Raw genomic sequence first — 20,842 nt, 5'->3', positions numbered from 1 at the left:
CTTTTCGAAATCATTTCCGTAGCTGGGGTCGCTAATGCATCCCTCTGTGCTAGTGCTTGGAAGTGAGCCCGTTCGAATCCTGGTGGGTGATGAATCTGTTACTGCTGGCATTTGACCGGCAAGGGGTGGGTTGGAAGGTGGTGGCGTAAATTTCAAGATCACCAGTCTTTGCGCTGATGTCCAGGATTAAATCACAGACCGCTCTGCAGAGTCTCATGAAATGTGCGCATGTGAACCATCCGTTGGTGGGGGACGTTAAGCTCGGCTCCCTTGGTGCTATTCGAGATTAGGTTATGTGCCGGCCCTGGGTTCCACATTCATAACAATGCAAAGCCAACACCACACTGTACAAGCAGAGATCACACTCATCCACACGACACTTCATAACAGGCCATTCTCTGAATATGGGACTACTTACCTGTTATATCGTTTAGGATACGTACCAGCGTCCACGAACCTTGGGATAGTGCGTGTAGGTCATCTACCAATGAACTGATTAATCACTACCAACTGAAATGGCCGTAAGGCGCAAATAAATCAACACAGGTAAACTATAAACTGGGCGCACCACCCTCATTGTGTGTAAGGCAGACGACGTCTAAATTCAAAACAGAACATCTGCGAATGGAAACGTTTATTGCCTAGACACAGCTACGAAATCACTGCAGCTCAGGAGCTACATACCCGGAAAAGCATCCATCTACATCTTTACAGTGCGTGGCGGAGGGTGTTTCGTACCAATTTTGTTTCCTGCTCCATTCTCGCATATAGCTTTGCATTTGTTTTAATCTCTCGTACATCGTTCTCACGATTCTGGGCGTAGTGTACCATGGTTACAACGCAATAGGTTTCCAAAATCTACCCAGCAGAGTTAAGCGATGAATGCATCGTCTTTCTTCCAGCGATCCCTATTTAGGTACTTCGAGCATCCCGGGTTCCACTCCGGCGAGGTCAGGGATTTTCCCTGCCTCGAGATGACTGGGTGTTGTTGAGTCGTATTCATCATCGTCATTCATCTCCATTACGGTCGGAGGAAGGCAATGGCAAACCATCTACGCTAGGACCTAACCTAGTCGGCAGTGCGGGTCTTCCGAATCGTTCCCTACGCTCCTCGGAGTATGGGACATCATCATCATCATCATCATCATCATTTTCATCATCATACCAACCTGTTACTATCCTATGACTGCGTTCCACGTTTTTCGTCATACCTACTTCATAACAAGAACAATATTGTAGACTTTGTCTCACTAGCATATTGTATACCACACTATTCTCCAGAACTTAAAAGCAAAATAGATAAAGCAGCATAACATATTAACTCTTTGGTGACAATGAATGGAAGTGCAGAATCATGTTCTTAGGAGTGCCCCAATCGTGCACAGAAAATTGGAACTCGTATGAAGAGTGAGGTCAGCATGATTGTTGCGCCAGATGGTGCTGGCCCCTCAGCACGAGGCAGTTGAAGGAACGCAAAAAGACAGTGTGTGTCAATCAGCGAGCAATTACGGTGAACTTTCGTGAGGTTCCTCATTAGAAAATGGCCCAGAGACAGCATTCGGATGATATCCCAAGGGAAGGAATTATGTGAGGACTAGAAGAAGGACGAAGTGTAACGATTATAGCCCAGGAGTTCAACATCCTTCACAGCACTATTTCACTTTCATGGCGAGCATTCCGGACCATGGGAACTGCTGCCCGAAGGAGAGAAGGTGGCTAACGGCAACAGACGAGAGCTGAATCGTGCAACAGGCAAGAAGGCGACGACGTCAGACAACGGGTGCAATTGCTTTTGTATCGTCGTTTCCATTGTAGAGGCTTGTATCATGGGAGAGGATGTTGTTTGGTGGCCGGCATCCTCTTTCTGTAACACAACTGCACACATGTGCTAACACAGTTCTTTATTCAGAAGAACTATAAGCTACTTATCTTAAAGTAAGTTGTTGTGGTACAAGCTCTTTCATAATAGTCCACGTTAGCCTCAATGCTGGTGAAGTAAAACTCTCGGTATGTGCCGTACTCTCCTCTGGTCACTAGGTACTGAGTCTGAGCTAAAGGCTGTGACTCTGACTGCAACTGTGACTTAATATGTGACTGACTGGGCCCTCAGGTCTGAGGCGGTGATCTAAATACTGGCGGTCGAGAGGGCGTTGGCGGCGCGTTGCTTGCGAGTCTGTCTTTGGCCTCTCTCCTCATTTGCGCTTTATTCAGCGCCTATTACCGATCTCCTTGCAACGTCTTCGCCAACCGGTGGCTGGTGACAGCTTACACCTGCACAATTGCAAACACATGTGGCAGGACTGCAAGGCAGGTAACCTCACACTGCACAGTCAGACAGCTACTTCTTGGCCGTGGTCTCTTTGCCCGACGACCAGTATGTTGTTCAATTGACAACCGTGCATCGGTGGCTACATTTGTAATGGTGCCAAGAGCATAGTAACTGGACCAACAAGGACTGGGATCCCATGCTCTATTTTGATGCGAATAGATTCAAAGTAATGACCCTGAATGTACACTTGTGTGGCGGCAGATGGGAACAAGTAATGCACCATGGAATATTGTCAAACGTGATCAATTTGTTGTCCTTGTGTTACGAGGTGGGGAGGCATTTTTCATCACAGTACCCTCATTGGTCAATGTTTCCAGTGGTTTATTCGGCCCTGGCTTCATTTTTGTCGACAATTCGCGACCGCATCGCTGTCCCTTCCCTCGACTTAAATCTCATCAGGCATGCGTGGGGTACGTTGGGGAGACGTATTGCAAACCCATCCACACGCAACAACGACCATGCAGCTGTAGCCAACGGCACTAGTTGACGAAGAACTGCGTACCTACCTTGTGACCGACATGGGAGCAGGTGGCACAGCGTTGCATAGCCGTCCGTGTTCATCACACAGACTATTACGAACCACCTCCCGTCGTCTGTAATGTTCATGGTACCATCATAAATAGTGGCAACTCAGTGTAATTATCGTCTTTTAATAAAAGTGACATTACTGGTCCTCTCATTGCATACACACTACTGCCCATTAAAATTGCTACACCAAGAAGAAATGCAGATGATAAACGGGTATTCATTGGACAAATATACTAGAACTAACATGTGATTACATTTTCACGCAATTTGGGTGCATAGACCCTGAGAAATCAGTGCCCAGAACAACCACCTCTGGCTGTAATAACGGCCTCGATACGCCTGGGCATTGAGTCAAACAGAGCTTGGATGGCGTGTACAGGTACAGCTGCCCATGCAGCTTCAGCACGATACCACAGTTCATCAAGAGTAGTAACTGGCGTATTGTGGCGAGCCAGTTGCTCGGCCACCATTGACCAGACGTTTTCGATTGGTGAGAGATCTGGAGAATGTGCTGGCCACGGCAGCAGTCGAACATTTTCTGTATCCAGAAAGGCCCGTACAGGACCTGCAACATGCGGTCGAGCATTATCCGCTGAAATGTAGGGTTTCGCAGGCATCAAATGAAAGGTAGAGCCACGGGTCGTAACACATCTGAAATGTGACGTCCACTGTTCAAAGTGCCGTCAGTGCGAACAAGAGGTGACCGAGATCCATACCATCACGCCGGGTGATACGCCAGTATGGGAACGACGAATACACGCTTCCAGTGTGCGTTCACCGCGATGTCGCCAAACACGGGTGCGACCATCATGATGCTGCAAACAGAACCTGGATTCATCCGAAAAAATGACGTTTTGCCATTCGTACACCCAGGTTCGTCGTTGAGTACACAATCGTAGGCGCTCCTGTCTGTGATCCAGCGTCAAGGGTAACCGCAGCCATGGTCTCCGAGCTGATAGTCCATGCTGCTGCAAACGTCGTTGGACTGTTGGTGCAGATGGTTGTTTTCTTGCAAACGTCCCCATCTGTTGACTCAGGGATCGAGACGTGGCTGCACGATCCATTACAGCCATGGGGTAAGATGCCTCTCATCTCGACTGCTAGTGATACGAGGCCGTTGGGATCCAGCACGGCGTTCCGTATTACGCTCCTGAACCCACCGATTCCATATTCTGCTAACAGTCATTGGATCTCGACCAACTCGAGCAACAATGTCGCGATACGTTAAATCGCAATCGCGATAGGCTACAATCCGACCTTTCTCAAAGTCGGAAACGTGATGGTACGCATTTCTCCTCCTTACACGAGGCATCACAACCATGTTTCACCAGGCAACGCCGGTGAACTGCTGTTTTTTTATGAGAAATCGGTTGGAAACTTTCCTCATGTCAGCACGTTGTGTCGCCACCGGCGCCAACCTTGTGTGAATGCTCTGAAAAGCTAATCATTTGCGTATCACAGAATCTTCCTATCGGTTAATTTTCGCGTCTGTAGCACATCATCTTCGTGGTGTAGCAATTTTAATGGCCAGTAGTGTATTTTTCAGTTGCCTTCTGTACTATAGTGTAGCAGTTCTTTCTATGTATGGCCGAAGTGTCATCGAGCTATGTTACTTGGCAGTGACACATCTTGCAAAACTTACATTCTTCCCTATTTTTTCCCCAACATTCTACCTTCGGATGAAGTACTGGGATCTATTACGATCCTACCGTCGCTGCTCCAAGTTCGTTCTATGTTTGCTGACGTGCATATGCGATGAATGGTCCAAATACTGTGTGAATGGTCGCACTAGTGTCTTGTGCTCGATATACCTTAAAGATGCGTTGCATTTTCCCAGAATCCTTCCAACAAATGTTAGTCTTCCGTTAGCCTACCAAAAACGTTGTTTCACTTGATAGCCCCATTTCAAATCGCTTGTTGTATTTCCTTATAGGTATGCGATTTGACATATTTAGTATAAAAACTAAACTCCTCCCGAACAGGCCATGAAGGCCCAACGGGACCGACCGGCCGCCGTGTCATCCTCTGCCCAGCAGGCGTCACTGGCTGCGTATATGGAGGAGCATGTGGTCAGCACACCGCTCTCCCGGCCGTATGGCAGTTTCCGAGACCGGAGCCGCTACTTCTCAATGAAGCAGCTCCTCAGTTTGCCTCACAAGGGCTGAGTGCACCCCGCTTGCCAACAGCGCTTGGCAGACCGGGTGGTCACCCATCCAAGTGCAAGCCCAGCCCGACAGCGCTTAACGTCGGTGATCTGACGGAAACCGGTGTTATCACCGCGACAAGGCCGTTGGCGACATATTTAGTATGTTAACCAGTAATCTTATAATCGGACGCTATTCTCCGTAGGTGAGTGTTCAGCTTCGCTGACTGCCACACGGGGGACCGAGGTTCGAGTCACGCTACTGCCAGGGACTTTTGTGAAAGAGTTGACTGGAGCGTGAAACGGTGCTCTGTTAGTGTGGTGAGCATCCTGTAAGACCTTCAGTACAGATACCACCAGAGTATTTGACTTGTCGCTCTAACGAAGTAGGCGAGTGTCAGCAATATGTCTCGTGGTCTTATCATGGCGTGTTTATCTTCTGCCGTTAGGTCAGACGATAGAAATGCCACTTGCACACTTAGAGTAACAGATTGACGGCAACCAACTTTAAATACAACTTGATTAATTTTCACACATATTTATTAAAAATAATAACAAGCATAAAAATTACTTAACTTGGTTCTGGATGCTACTTACAATTGACAATCTGAAGTTCCTTTGGTATTGGTACGTTAATCTTATTCTCACATATATCTCTGATACTTGCCAAAAGTGTCTATACATTTATCTTCATGGCTATGTACAGGAATATGGTAATCTCATTAGGCGCAGACTGAAACTCGACTTTAGACTGGTACAGACAAATGTAGAACTCGTACAGACTGGTACAGACTGGTGCAGACAAATGCAGACTGGTGCAGACAAATACAGGCTGATTAATCGGAGGTCTGTACAATCGTTGTAATACCTCGCGCATTCATGTATCACTGCGCGAGTGTGATCCGCAAGGAGTAAAGGTTCTACATTAGCAGCAGTCTCATTGGCTGCGTTACATATTAATACGCGGATCGGTGGCAGCAGAAATCGGTCCGTCTCTATGGCAGCGCCATCTCGTAGAGCGGAGATGGACGAGCGCTGCGCCTGCGCTGTTGTGCTTAGCGGGGCGCGCTCTAGTGGGAATGTTGTGTACGAGCTGACTACACGGAACTATGTACACAACAGTTACAGGGTGTTTCGAAAATGACCGGTATATTTGAAACGGCAATAAAAACTAAACGAGCAGCTATAGAAATACACCGTTTGTTGCAATATGCTTGGGACAACAGTACATTTTCAGGCGGACAAACTTTCGAAATTACAGTAGTTACAATTTTCAACAACAGATGGCGCTGCAAGTGATGTGAAAGATATAGAAGACAACGCAGTCTGTGGGTGCGCCATTCTGTACGTCGTCTTTCTGCTGTAAGCGTGTGCTGTTCACAACGTGCAAGTGTGCTGTAGACAACATGGTTTATTCCTTAGAACAGAGGATTTTTCTGGTGTTGGAATTCCACCGCCTAGAACACAGTGTTGTTGCAACAAGACGAAGTTTTCAACGGAGGTTTAATGTAACCAAAGGACCGAAAAGCGATACAATAAAGGATCTGTTTGAGACATTTCAACGGACTGGAAATGTGACGGATGAACGTGCTGGAAAGGTAGGGCGACCGCGTACGGCAACCACAGAGGGCAACGCGCAGCTAGTGCAGCAGGTGATCCGACAGCGGCCTCGGGTTTCCGTTCGCCATGTTGCAGCTGCGGTCCAAATGACGCCAACGTCCATGTATCGTCTCATGCGCCAGAGTTTACACCTCTATCCATACAAAATTCAAACGCGGCAACCCCTCAACGCCGCTACCATTGCTGCACGAGAGACATTCGCTAACGATATAGTGCACAGGATTGATGACGGCGATATGCATGTGGGCAACATTTGGTTTACTGACGAAGCTTATTTTTACCTGGACGGCTTCGTCAGTAAACAGAACTGGCGCATATGGGGAACCGAAAAGCCCCATGTTGCAGTGCCATCGTCCCTGCATCCTCGAAAAGTACTGGTCTGGGCCGCCATTTCTTCCAAAGGAAGCATTGGCCCATTTTTAGATCCGAAACGATCACTGCATCACGCTATCTGGACATTCTTCGTGAATTTGTGGCGGTACAAACTGCCTTAGACGACACTGCGAACACCTCGTGGTTTATGCAAGATGGTGCCCGGCCACATCGCACGGCCGACGTCTTTAATTTCCTGAATGAATATTTCGATGATCGTGTGATTGCTTTGGGCTATCCGAAACATACAGGAGGCGGCGTGGATTGGCCTCCCTATTCGCCAGACATGAACCCCTGTGACTTCTTTCTGTGGGGACACTTGAAAGACCAGGTGTACCGCCAGAATCCAGAAACAATTGAACAGCTGAAGCAGTACATCTCATCTGCATGTGAAGCCATTCCGCCAGACACGTTGTCAAAGGTTTCGGGTAATTTCATTCAGAGACTACGCCATATTATTGCTACGCATGGTGGATATGTGGAAAATATCGTACTATAGAGTTTCCCAGACCGCAGCGCCATCTGTTGCTAAAAATTGTAACTACTGTAATTTCGAAAGTTTGTCTGCCTGAAAATGTACTGTTGTCCCAAGCATATTGCAACAAACGGTGTATTTCTATCGCTGCTCGTTTAGTTTGTATTGCCGTTTCAAATATACCGGTCATTTTTGAAACACCCTGTATCTTCAGTGATGAGAGTAAGTTCTGACTGTGTGCAAGTGACGGACGTCTACATGTATGGCATACACCTGGTGAGGTGCCTGTTCCAAAGTGCATTCGCCCAGGGCACTCAGGTGTCATCCCAGGCTTTGCGGTGTGCAGAGCCATCAGTCTCAACTTGCGGTCACATTAGCTCTTTCTGCAGGGTGAAACCAGTGCACGGACTGTTACCTCCGTGCTCGAGCCGTTTCTTCAGCAGAAAGGTGATGTGCTTTCCCAGCAGGACAATGCACGTCCACATGCGGCTGCTGCAACTCGACGTGCTGTTCGTGGTGTAAAAAACTGCCCTGGCCAGCAAGATCACCAGATATCTCTCCAACTTGGAAGGTGGTGAAACAGGAACGTACTCGTTATCCACAGCCTGCAAGAATTATTGCCGAATTGCAACAAAAGGCGCAAGGTGCTTGGGACAGTCTGCCGCGTGGCGGCATTCGTCACCTTTATGGTCGTTTGAATACGAGAACCCATGCCAGCGTTGCCACCAGAGTGTGATGCACTGTCTCTTGATGCAACTGTCGGGGCACCCTTTACTGTGACACGTGTATTTTATTTGGTCTGAATTTGTTATCGTATACTAATGTACACCGATGAACTACCTGTCAATAAAATGACCTTATGCTTGAGAGTGTTGCATTTTTTCCCGACGGTGTAGCTACACACGATGTACTGTGTGATGCATAAGGTGACGATTTTGCCGAAGCTTTTCCACGTACGGGTTAGGATATGACTCTTACGGAAGCAATGCGGGAAACATCAGGAGAGCTATGCTTCTGACGTACAGTTACACAACTTTTTTCCTTCATTTGTGAAACTGTAGCTTGTTTAGGATCATAGGATCCCTTGCAGAAGTCAGGACGCTACGAAAATATTTTCGCTGCCTGTACCAATTCCCTCTCCCACCCCCCCCCCTCTCTCTCTCTCTCTCTTTCTTTCTCTCTCTTTCTCTTTCTCTTTCTCTCTCTCTCTCTCTCTCTCTCTCTATCTCTTTGTCTTTATCTTTCTCTCTCACTCTCTCTCTCTCTCTATCTCTTTGTCTTTATCTTTCTCTCTCACTCTCTCTCTCTCTCTCTCTCTCTCTCTCTCTCTCTCTCTGCCACCCCCCCTCCCCCCCTCGCCCCTCACACGCACACACCTAGTTCTCTCGCACAGCGGCCGTAGGTGAAGTAGGAGTTTGTTGGAAATGGGGCGGAAAGCACGAGTACATGGACGATTTGGAGCTCGGGTAAAAACTGCAGGTACGTGGGATGGGTAATGAAAGCCTCTGATAGCTTTACGAGCAGATTAAAAGCTGGTTGTCCCTCATATTTCGCAGAGAAGCACTTCCTGCGAATTTCCTGAAGCGCAGCATCGGAAGAGTTGCTAAGAGTATTCTATATACAGACGCTTACACAATTACAAAATTAAAAAAAAAAAAAGGAAAAGGCAAGGCACATTCTCATATTAGTGGAATGTGCTCGGCGAGTGACAGAGAGAGACAGAGAGAGAGGACGTTTTAAATGTGGTAAAACTGCGCTGGCCCAGGCAATGTGTACAAGGTGAATTTTCGATGCATGCAGAAAGGTCGATGGCAGAAACTGCAGGCAATTTGCACACGTAAATTCCTCTTTGTTGTTATTTTGTAGGAATGACCTTTCGAAAACACGGTTCGCCGAAATAGACGCCCGCGCTCTGACGTCTAAACAGTCAGCCGCACATGAGGCTTGGTAGTTGTACTCGTAAGCGGCTGATAAAAACCCACTGGTGAATTTACAGTGCTCCAGCATTCTCTAACATAATAGATCTCTAATATGAAATGGCAAAAACTGTCATCCTGTCCCATTTCCAGGTTTCCTAGCTAACGGCTGCTAGGGGCAAGAAAAATGTGATTTTCGCTATTATTGATCGAATTTAAAACCTTGAAATACAGTCATACTTTACTTATTGGGCATAATATTACGTTACAGGTTAAACACAGTAAGTCAAGCATTACAATCACAAACTGTGTCCACTTCTTGAGGCAGTGTAAATCACGACGCGCTATTTACCGAAATTACTCAGTATTTGAGCATGAGACGACGAAGCTACTTCCAGAAAGCTTACATAATTATTTTCGAAAGTTTTTCTCGTTGACGTTCCCCATAAAGTAATGGAAGGAAAAGATTTTTAATTTTATTTTTTCCATCACTTATCGACTATCTGTAATTTAACACTACTTGTTGTATTTTTGGAGTTCCTTTTTGATTACGGCTTATACAGCCACTTCAAATGCGCGACCACACCTCTTTAAGGCATTGTGTTTTTAATGCTTTCTGTCTTCTCACAGCTTTAATTAGTACAGAGTTTAGCAGACTATATTGGGTGTAGTCAAATTTGTTCTTCGGTTAGTACTGTTTAGTGAATAGCGAATGAGTATCACTGTAGAAGCATGAAGGGTGTAAAACTTCGCAGTGCCTAAGAATATCACATGTGGCCACTAGCGACCTCTGTCGATTTCACTTCCACACTGTCACAACATGGACCTTCAGTATGTCACGTAGTTTTGGAGGGAGCTTTCAATACTGGTCTTTATGAAGTTACTGGATCACCAATAAACATTACTTTTCTGTACGTGTAAAATTCCAGTCATGGCTGTTGTCTGTGTGTGCACTGGTGGAAACGTATCTTAACATTTAAAACGAAGGTATGTAATGTTAATTACACTTCTGAGAGTCGTCAGATTTTCTGAAACCCAAATTTAATTTTAAAGATTACATGAACAGCTACGTATTGTTTACAGGCTGTTGTTGGAGACTGGTTAATGTAGTCCGAACCTATCATCACAAATAAAAAATTTTGATCGCAACTGCGACACAAATTGAAAAAGTGAAATTAGTAATCCATGTTGCTGGTTTTTACTCCTACATCACGCTATGATAGAACTTTGTAAAAAAGCCTAGCGTTTTTTTTTTTTTTTTTTATTGCTTTTACGACCCTATTGGATCACTTTAGTTCAAATCTTGTAGTCGTCCTTAGCCGTTTCATTTGTTTGGCTGTTTCTTCTTTCTTTTTAGCCCATATTTTTTTGAGCCGTTCCGATCTTCGTTTTCTTTCCTCCTCTGAATACACCACATTTCGTCTCTGCCTTGGTTTGTGCGTGAGTGTTATTGTGTTTGTTTTTACCCATTCGCTGTATTTCTGTGATTTTGTTACAAGATCCTCCTTCGAGATTCCTAGTTCTTCCATGTCCTTCTGCACTTCTCTCACCCAGTTTGACTTGATTTTTTTATTCCAATAAAAGTCGATCAGTCGTTTAGCTAGTCTAGTGTCTTCCGTTCTCAGTATGTGTCCCAGGAATGATATCCTTTTCCTTCTGAAGAATTCTGTTAGTGGAGTGATTGTTTTGTAGACGGTTTCGTTTGGGATTATTCTCCATTGGCCTTCCACTAGGTTCTTCTTGTTTATACACTTTCTTACTATCCTTCTTTCTATTTTTTCTATTGCTTCTATCTCTCCTATTTTATACGGTCCGGAGATTGTCTCGCATGCGTATTGTATTTCCGGGAGAATCACCGTCTGGTAATGTCTGATTTTGGTTTTTGTTGATAGGCATCTCTTATTGTATATGTTCTGAGTTGTGAATAGAGACTTCTTCAGTTTGTCAGTTCTTTCTTTCCAGTTTATTTTCTCGTTATTGTTGTGTGTTATTGTTTCCCCTAGATACTTGAATTTTTTCACCAGTTCTACTTTAGTGTTGAAAATTGATATGTGATCAACGCAGAGAGGATCCCTGACCATGATTTTGGTCTTTTGGAACGAGATTTTTAGTCCAATTTTCCCAGCTATCTCTTCTAGTGTCTCAATTTGCGTTCTTGCCTCTTTTATGTTGTTTGCTAATAGCGCTAAGTCGTCCGCAAAACCTAAACAGTTTACTTTGATTTTTGTTCCTACTTTTATTAGTTCTGGATTAATCTTCCTCCATTCTCTCATCAGATATTCCAGTGCACAGTTAAACAGAATTGGGGACAGCCCGTCCCCCTGTCTTAATCCTGTTTTAATTTCGAACGCGTCTGAGGTTGCTCCTCTGAATTTGACTTTAGAGGTTGTGTTCTCCAGTGTAAGCCCAATCATTTTGATCAGTTTGGGGTGTAAGCCTAAATTTCTCAGTATCTTCTTCAAAGATTCTCTATGTATGCTGTCGTAGGCTTTTTGGAAATCGATGAAAGAGATCACTAGTTGTTTGTTTCTTGATTTGTAGTAGTCGATGATTAGCTTTAGGTTTAATATTTGTTCTGGGCAGCTTCTTCCCGGTCTAAATCCCGCCTGATACTCTCCCAGTTCTTTTTCTAGTTGGTCTCTGACCCTGTTATAAATTATTTTGGAGAGAATCTTGTACGTACAGTCCAGTAGGGAGATCCCTCAATAATTGCCTGGGTCTGTCTTACTCCCTTTTTTGTGGATGGGACATATTATCGCTGTTGTCCATCTTGTCGGTAATTTCTCCTCTTTCCAGATCTTTTGAATGTTCTTGTGGAGGCTGGCCACTGCGTTTTCTCCGGCGTACTTCCATAGCTCTGCCGTTAGTTGGTCTTCTCCGCTAGCTTTGTTGTTTTTTAATTGTTTAATTGCTATTTCCACTTCTGATATTGATGGTGCTTGTATGTTCTCTTCCGGTGTCCTGACTTCTGTGTTAGTATTTATGTCGAGTATATTGATCGGGTCTTCGCAGTTCAGAAGATTTCGGAAGCTTTCCGCCATAATATTGGCATTTTCTTCATCGTTGTGTGCCGTTACTCCTTCTTTGTTTTTGAGCATGAGGGTTGGTGGTGTAAAGGTTTTGGTTTTTTCCCTAAATGTTCTATAGTATTGCCGTGAGTTGTTTTTGGCAAAGCTATCTTCTATTTGGTCCAGCAGTCCGTGATGATACTTTCTTTTGCTATTTCTTAACGTTCTTTGAGTTATTTTCCTCTGTTGGGTCAGCGTTGCAAAATTTTCGTCAGTTTTGTTATTTTGGAATTTCTTCCACGCTTCATGTCTCTTGTCGACTGCCTCCTCACACACTCTGTCCCACCACTGGTGTTTTTTTCTCTTTTCGGGTTGTGCTATTTCTGCGGCTATTGTTTTCAACTTCTCTGTCAGTTCTTCCAGTTCCGTGTCTGATTGGACTGTGTTTGTTTTCATTGCGTATTGTGTGTTGTTTTGTATTTTTGCTTGGTCGTGGGTTCGTCTCAACCGGTTGGTTCTTTTTTTCTTTTTTCCAGCCGGTGTTATCTTGATTTTTATTTTGGACAGGTAGTGATCAGAGCCCAGGTCCTTTCCCCTCAGAACTTTAACGTTGTAGATTTCTCTGTGATGGTCTTTGTCCATACAGACATGGTCAAGTTGGTATTCGCCCTTTTTCCAATCAGTGTGTTTCCACGTTTTCTTCTTGTGTGGTCTTCTTTTGAATCTGGTCGATTTAATCACCATTCTGTGTTCTCTGCAAATTTCTATCAATCTTCTGCCATTCGTGCTAGTTTTCTTTTGTGCCGGCCAGTCCCCAACAATGTTCCTGAACCTTTTCTCTCTTCCTATCTGCGCATTGAAGTCTCCCATTACGATTTTAGTGTGGTTTGATGGAACATTAGTGAGGACTTGGTCTAGCAGATTCCAGAATCCCTCTACATGTTTCGGGTCAGTTCTGTTCTTCTCGTTTGTGGGTGCGTGCACGTTGACTAACGTGTACGTCTTGTTTGCGGACCTGATGGTCAGAGTTGCTATTCTATCCGTGTAGGCCTTGAACTCCTTGACAGAATTTATTATTGTGTTTTTCACTATGAAACCTGTTCCGAATTGTGGTACATTTTTCATTACTCTCTTTCCAGGGATTCCTTGGTAGATTCTGAATCCCTGTGATTCGTATGGTTCCCGCATTGTGTTTCTCATCTCCTGTATGGCGAGTATTGTTATCCTTTGCTCTATGGCAGTGTCCAGTAGAGTTTTGAGTTTTCCAACCTTAGCTAGTGAGTTTATGTTTATCGTGGCGAAGTTTGTAAAGGTGTTGGTTCTCAGTGTTTGCTTCGGTGTATTCAGATGCTCCGATTCATCCGTAAGTTCCTTTGGTTGATTGCCCCCCGGATCCGATGGCAATCTTTCCTGTCTTATTTTGGCAGGCGGGGAATTTTGACTAAAAGAACTTTCCATGTTTTGAACTTTCAAGGATGTATCTTTCCTGTGTGGAGACAAGTCTCCGAGATTACAACTACAAATGTGATTTGTAGAGGAAGGTGATTCAGCCGCACAATCTGTGAACAGACGCTGACCGCCAAGCCGCTTGATCCAAGGCAGTCGCTTGGTGGATTTTGGCTGTCCTGGAAGTCGCCCATTCTGGGAACTGTCGCTCCTGGACTTGTTTTGCTACTTTTGGTCCGCCCTGAGTATTTTATTTCCTCAGCGTTTACTGCACTTTCGCTGTTCTTGCAGTAAAACGTCAGCATCGCGTGTAGTGTTGTAATTTATTACTTCTTTACTACCAACTCTGTTCCCGATACATATTGCACGCAGTATCCATATACAGCACTGGATGTACCTGCAGAATTATATCATTGTACGACTCGTAGTTGGAGAGATAGGATTTCATAAACTATAAGCTTCGTAGAAAATTGGATTTTCTTAAAACCCTAAGCTACATTCATTTAGCGTTTGACAAAGAGTGCACTTAACGATGTCTAACAAACTTTTTCCCGTTCACATACCGGCGAAATAGCTTATTAAATGTTCTTGTTCACGGGGTAAAACTTAAGGTCCAAGCTTGATGTTTTGGCTTCAAATGGCTCTGAGCATTATGGCACTTAACATCTGAGGTCATCAGTCCCCTAGAACTTAGAACTACGTAAACCTAACTAACCTAAGGACATCACACACAACCATGCCCGAGGCAGGATTCGAACCTGCGACCGTAGCGGTCACGCGGTTCCAGACTGAAGTGCCTAGAACCGCTCGGCCACTCCGGCCGGCTCTGATGTTTTAATTCAATCCTTTTCTTCTTACTCTATTCGTTACCCACTATCCACACACACAGACACAAAATTACAAGGTTCGGCAAACACAGATCAGGAGAAAAAATCCAGCTTTCCAGAAAAAAGAATTGTTTTCCTTATCCATCTGCGGCCTCAACAATGGGGGTTTCGCGTGTTTGACGTCAAATTCTTAAGACGTTAACTCATTGCTAAAGTAATGAGATGTTTAAAGCCAGTTTATACACGTAAGAGTCCGCAGCTCGTGGTCTCGCAGTCGCGTCCTCGCTTCCCGAGCACGGGGTCCCGGTTTCGATTCCCGGCGGGGTCAGGGATTTTCACTTGCCTCGAGATGACTGGGTGCTTGTCCTCATTATTTCATTATCATTCATGAAAGTGGCGAGATTGGGCTGAGAAAAGGTTGGGAATTTGTGTGGGCGCTGATAACCGCGCAGTTGAGCGCCCCAAAAACCAAACATCATCATCAAAAATGGTTCAAATGGCTCTGAGCACTATGGGACTTAACATCTGTGGTCATCAGTCTCCTAGAACTTATAACTACGTAAACCTAACTAACCTAAGGACATCACACACATCCATGCCCGAGGCAGGATTCGAACCTGCGACCGTAGCGGTCACGCGGTTCCAGACTGAAGTGCCTAGAACCGCACGGCCACACCGGCCGGCGGGATCGGTTAATGCTGGTTCTGAATGATGCTGGGGTTGTCGTCAGATAATGTCGCATATCTGCTCCATTGGAGACATATCTGATGATCCAGCAGGGCAAGGCAGTATGTCGACACACTGTAGAGCATTGTTGGATGTGAGGTCCGCCAGTTATGCGAAACACCGTTTATTCTTAGTACCCAAACATTTTTCGGCACAACTGTGCCATCATCAGTGGGTTTTCGTTTTTAGTTCTTCTGTAATGTGAACATTTTTGTTAAATGATTATAAAATTATGTGGGTGTTCAAACAATAGATGGTTTCTTTTTGTAAATACCTTTACATCTGTTGTGCATGAATTTTCCGAATCACTTGTGTGTTAATTACTACAGGTAGCTTGTCATCTGCAACCAGACGATGCTGATGAGAAAGTTTTTTGCTGAGAGTTAACCTATCGATGTTCATGAGAAAGTTTTTTGCTGAGAGTTAACCTATCATCTAGAATGTAATTTAGTTTGTCGCGATGTTTTCTCGCCTATATTCGTTTTTACTTACGTTTTCGTGTGGCAAGCACTGTCATTCTCCGCATCACCGTGAGCTGTTATACTATAACAAGTATTTTTCCACAAATAACGTAGTAAAACACTTTCCACTTCACCGAAACACAGTGTGATTGTGGTTTGTTGTGTGTTGTGTGATTTCTAATCACGTCTCTTCTTGCACAGCCCTTCGTCTTCATTAGGAGTTTCATCTCTGCTGTTTGAATTGTTTTTTAACCCATCTTTCGCTTCCAGAATTTCATGATGGTCTGTTTTTGTGCTTTATGGCCTAATGTTCTGCTAATGGTACCACAGACAGCTTGCAAATTTTGATCTTTATTTTCAGTATCATAGTAAAAATCGAAACTGACAGCAGCACAGCCTAAATTAGAAACTTGAGAGACTTATCGTAAAATATTTTTTGACGTAACTGGATATATGCCTCAGAATTTCATTATTTTAGTTTTATTACCAGACATTTTAAAGTTGTATTTATTACATGTTTATTTCAGCTGGTATTTTGATCTTTTAAGGTCATCTTCATTGTTCTGAATAACAACGATATCATCTGCAGAAAGAAGCACATTCAGGTACTCCTCATCCGATATCTTAAATCCTTACTTAGTTTTCATTTCCAAACTCACGAACAGCCTGTAAGAGACGTAAAACTTGGAAAACGGGAATAGGTTTCTGCATAGGGACTCGAACCCCCGAACCTTCGTTTACCGTTCTCTTCTCTATTCGCTTCGCCAACTGTCGCCTAATACCTTCGCTTACGTAAATGCTTATGCCTCCCCCGACCCACACCAAAAACGTTACTTTTTTCTAAACGCTTGGCCATATGGAGCTCGCACTTAAGTAATTTTCATTTCTGGCCAAGCCCTGCGTATACCATTAATTTTAACGAATTTAGTGATGAAGAGTAGGTGCTGTCCTCCTGTTAGCTCCAAATGTATGACCGAAACTAGTTGGTGCAGTGTTCAGGAAACCATCCAGGTTACGTTTTCGGTGACTTCCCTAAACCGCTTCGGGCAAATGCTGGGATAGTGTCTTCAAAAATGGCGCGGCCAATGTCGTTTCCCATCCTTCCGTAATCCGAGCACTTGCTCCGCCTTTAGTGAACTCCAAGTCGACGTTAAACTCTAATCTTTCTTCTCTCTTCCAAATGCACGCATCGCGTCTGTGTTACGAACTGCCCATGCTGACGTCGTGTCCGCCCGCTTTCTACGCGACGCTGACCCCGAGTACAAGCGGCAGCTTTCTCCCTCTTCACGCGTATACCGCCTCACGTGTTTGACCACGTGTGGAGCGACACAGCGAAACCGAGGGGGGAAAGCCACTCAGTACAACGGTTCCCCTCCAGTTGCGCCAGACTGCGATGTCGAGTCACACATCTGCGATCATCCCTAGCAATTAGTCGCCGCGTCCGCTGTGTATAGCTCAGGATGTATGTCACGTGATGGGCGAAGAGATGATGATGTTTGATTTGAGGGACGCTCAACTACACGGTTACCAGCGCGCATACCGACGCCCAATTTTTAAGGGGCTCCGGAACGCCCTATACTTGCAATGTTAAAATAACGCTTATAAATTACATCTTTCCTCACAAAGTATTTGAGGTAGGAAGTTGAACTTTTTACAGATTATTTATTGGAATATGGGCTACAACTTAACACAGGGATTTTGCAAAATTTTAGTTCAGTTATTAAAGATGATTTTTTTTTCAATTGTAATGAAAATTCACAACATTTTTTTGCAATTTTTTATTGATATATTCAAAAATGTACAGTTTTTTGGAAAAAGGCTGTGTTAAATTATGCAGAAAGTACTGTGTAACATTTACTGAAAGTTTGAAACAAATATGTTTGGAAGATCCTTAGAAAACATGTAATTAGTATGAGAAAATAAAAGTTTTGGGAATCGAGCGACAAAGATTGGATTAACTTTTTAGTGTACTCCAGGTCCATAGGATGGATTATCTTCATCCTCTGCAAACTCCTCCTCCAGCTTCCTCTTGTTCCTCCTCCTGTTTACTCTTGCTTGTATTTCTAGACTCTTTGCAGCCCTGTCTGCAGCCCGAAGGCGTTCCTTGTCTAAAGCAAGCATCGCTCGTACCATGTTAGAACCTATCTTCATTCCCATATTTCTAAATACCTTGCACCTTACAATGTTGCCATCATTGAAAGTCGCAACAGCATCATACACACCAAAGTGAAGTGTTTCTATTCCAACAAATACAGTCTTGGGGATTCTCGACCACATAACACTATTTACACTTTCATTGGGGTTTTGAGTTTTTCCGTGAATACACTTTTTCAACAGTTCAGGTGTTGCTAAGTCTCTGAAAACAAGGTTAGCCACAACACATACTTTATCTCTCATCACTAAAATGTACCTGATGAACACGGACGTTAATAATAACACCATTTGACAGCAGTTTAACAGCGCCACAGTGGGTCACGCCCATGTAGAACACATTTCAAAAAAAAATTAAAAATAGTTGTAGTCTTCGGAATTGAATAAATTATATATCTATTAAAAGGTAATAGTCTGCAGATTCAGAAAACGCAAAAAAGTAAAAATTGAACTCTTCATGATTTTGAGCCTTTCCGGAGCCCCTTAAACAGTCCGCTTTTTTTATATACTCCAACCTGTCACGAATGATGAAATGATGAGGACAACACAAACACCCAGTCCCCACGCATAGAAAAATCCCCTTCCCGGCCGGGAATCGGACCCGGGACCCCCTGATCCAGAGGCAACATCGCTAGCCACTATACGACAAGCTGCCGACGTGATATGCGATGAAAAAGCTGATATTGGAGTGCTGTGTTCTTCTGCTGGTGTCACGAGAAAACGACAGGGTCAAGGAAAATCGAGTGAGGTCGTCATCAAACAGTCAAGGATGTAGACCAGGGTGACGCTGGGGTTTCGAATGAGTATTCATGATTTTATTAAAAAAAATAACAAATTACAAAATTGACTTCAGACCTTTATTGTACACTCTTGCACAGGGTGGCGCAGTTACAAGAACCCCGCCACCCCTTTGAATGCGAAATATTTCGACTTCTGAAACAGAGTGAGCAGCTACAACAATGGACAATAGACTTGGCCACAGTTTCTATGTTTCGATACAGTGTATCGATACGTGGAACTGTTTCAGTGTTTCGGAACGGCTGTGGTTCACTGTTTCGAAACAGTGGTGTTTCATTCCGCCCCTGTCTCGGATAACCGGACCAGATTCGATCTCGAGCCAGACACTGAAACTGTATCGTTGTTTCAAAATAAGGCTGTTTCAGTCCACCTGTGCTTGGAACGGACTAATTGTATCGAAACAGTGATGTTTCATTCCACTCTGTGTCGGGCGAGATTCGGGCTCGACACAGGTACTTAAACACAACATACCACTTCAAGAAACACTTTCAAGAGTGTCGAAATCTTTTTGACAAGCAATAGCATGTAGCTTAAGATATCCGAAAATAAAGCTTCGTTTCTAGCTGACTGTCCTATTCCGAAATGGCGTAACATCTGCTTTATAAACACTAACCAAACAATGAAACAACGCATACTATTCACATTAAAAATAATAAATATGTGAAAATCATTCAGTTAAATTACACTTTTTTTATAACATACGCTTCTCTGTTCATGTACAGTAATAATAGTAATATTAAGAAACGCAAGTAAGCCTACAACATTTCGAATAAAAAAAAAAGCGTAGAGTGACAGTAATTAGACATATACATGAATTTGATGTAGGTATAATTGCAAGCAATCTGTTTGACATTTCACTGATAGTGTAATGGTGAACGGGAGGGGCTGGCAAGCATGGTGAATTTATAGTAACGGTTCGAAACACCTTGAAAGACAAAATTGAAAAGTATGAAAGTCACACGACACGAAAGCAGCACATTTGCTGCAGGAAACACGAAACTGCCAAGACGCCTAAGTGATAGCTTCATACTTTCTGCGATATGATTAGCGCTCTCGCACCTCATTTGTGTTTATATGGACATACTTATACAGTAGATATTGAAGATGATAAAACGTGTAGGTTTATTAGATAACAAAACACAAAATGTTTCACTGTTTCGAAACAGCGTATCGACACATTACATTGTACTGTTTCATTTGTTTCGAAACAGTTACGTGTTTCAGTTTGCCCATCTCTAATGGACAACTTTATGCAATAATAGATTGTTAGCTTTTTTCTCTCAGGACTTCAGTTTCTTTCCTCAGTGGTGTTACACGTTTGCCTTTGTGGTCTGCAAAATAACTTTCTCGACAGAAGGAAGAATTGAAATTATGGAAGCATATGTGAAAACAGATACGGTTGAGGAATCTGGCGAAATTTTCATGGTCAAGTATCCGGTTAGCGAACTAACAGCAAAGAGAGCAATACAGACTTCGTAAAAAAATTGGCGCAGCTACGGATATGTGCAAAATGTAAAACGACAAAAAATTCCTCCAGTTCGCACGCCAGAAGTTATTGCAGACTTTCGCCGAAGAATTACACAGAGCCCAGAGAAGCCTAAACGTAAACTGGCCCAAAAGGCGGTTGTAAGGAGGAGCAGCTGCCAGCAGATATTGAAAAGTCCAATTTGAAGACGTTTGTGCAGCGGTTACCGGACGATAACAGTCAGAAACTTCTAGATCACTGCACGTGGCTTTTGAATAACATCAACAAAGGTTTGCTGGACCCGTTACATTACATCATGACTGATGAAGCATGGTTTCATCTTTCTGGCCATGTGAATTCACAGAACACAGCCGCGCGGTTTGAGGCGTCATGTCACGGACTGCGCGGACCCTCCCGCCAGACGTTCGAGTCCTCCCTCAGGCATGTATGTCTGTGTGTCTGTGTGTGTGTGTGTGTGTGTGTGTGTGTGTGTGTGTGTGTGTGTGTGTTGTTCTTAGCATAAGTTAGTTTAAGTAGTGTGTAAGTCTAGGGACCGATGACCTAAGCAGTATCGTCC

General features: G+C 44.0%; 1 protein-coding gene and 1 pseudogene across 1 annotated transcript in view; one reads left to right on the top strand and one right to left on the bottom strand.

Annotated features, from left to right (window-relative positions):
- Positions 1 to 20,842, top strand: part of LOC126209850 (amyloid-beta-like protein) — a 639,910-nt gene that overhangs the window by 176,011 nt on the left and 443,057 nt on the right. The window lies entirely within an intron of this gene.
- Positions 5,035 to 5,152, bottom strand: LOC126210980 (5S ribosomal RNA; annotated as a pseudogene).

Source organism: Schistocerca nitens, chromosome 10, assembly GCF_023898315.1.
Source record: "Schistocerca nitens isolate TAMUIC-IGC-003100 chromosome 10, iqSchNite1.1, whole genome shotgun sequence".
Classification (NCBI taxonomy): domain Eukaryota; kingdom Metazoa; phylum Arthropoda; class Insecta; order Orthoptera; family Acrididae; genus Schistocerca; species Schistocerca nitens.
Note: the sequence above shows the minus strand (reverse complement) of the source record. Positions and strands in the feature narration are given on the sequence as shown.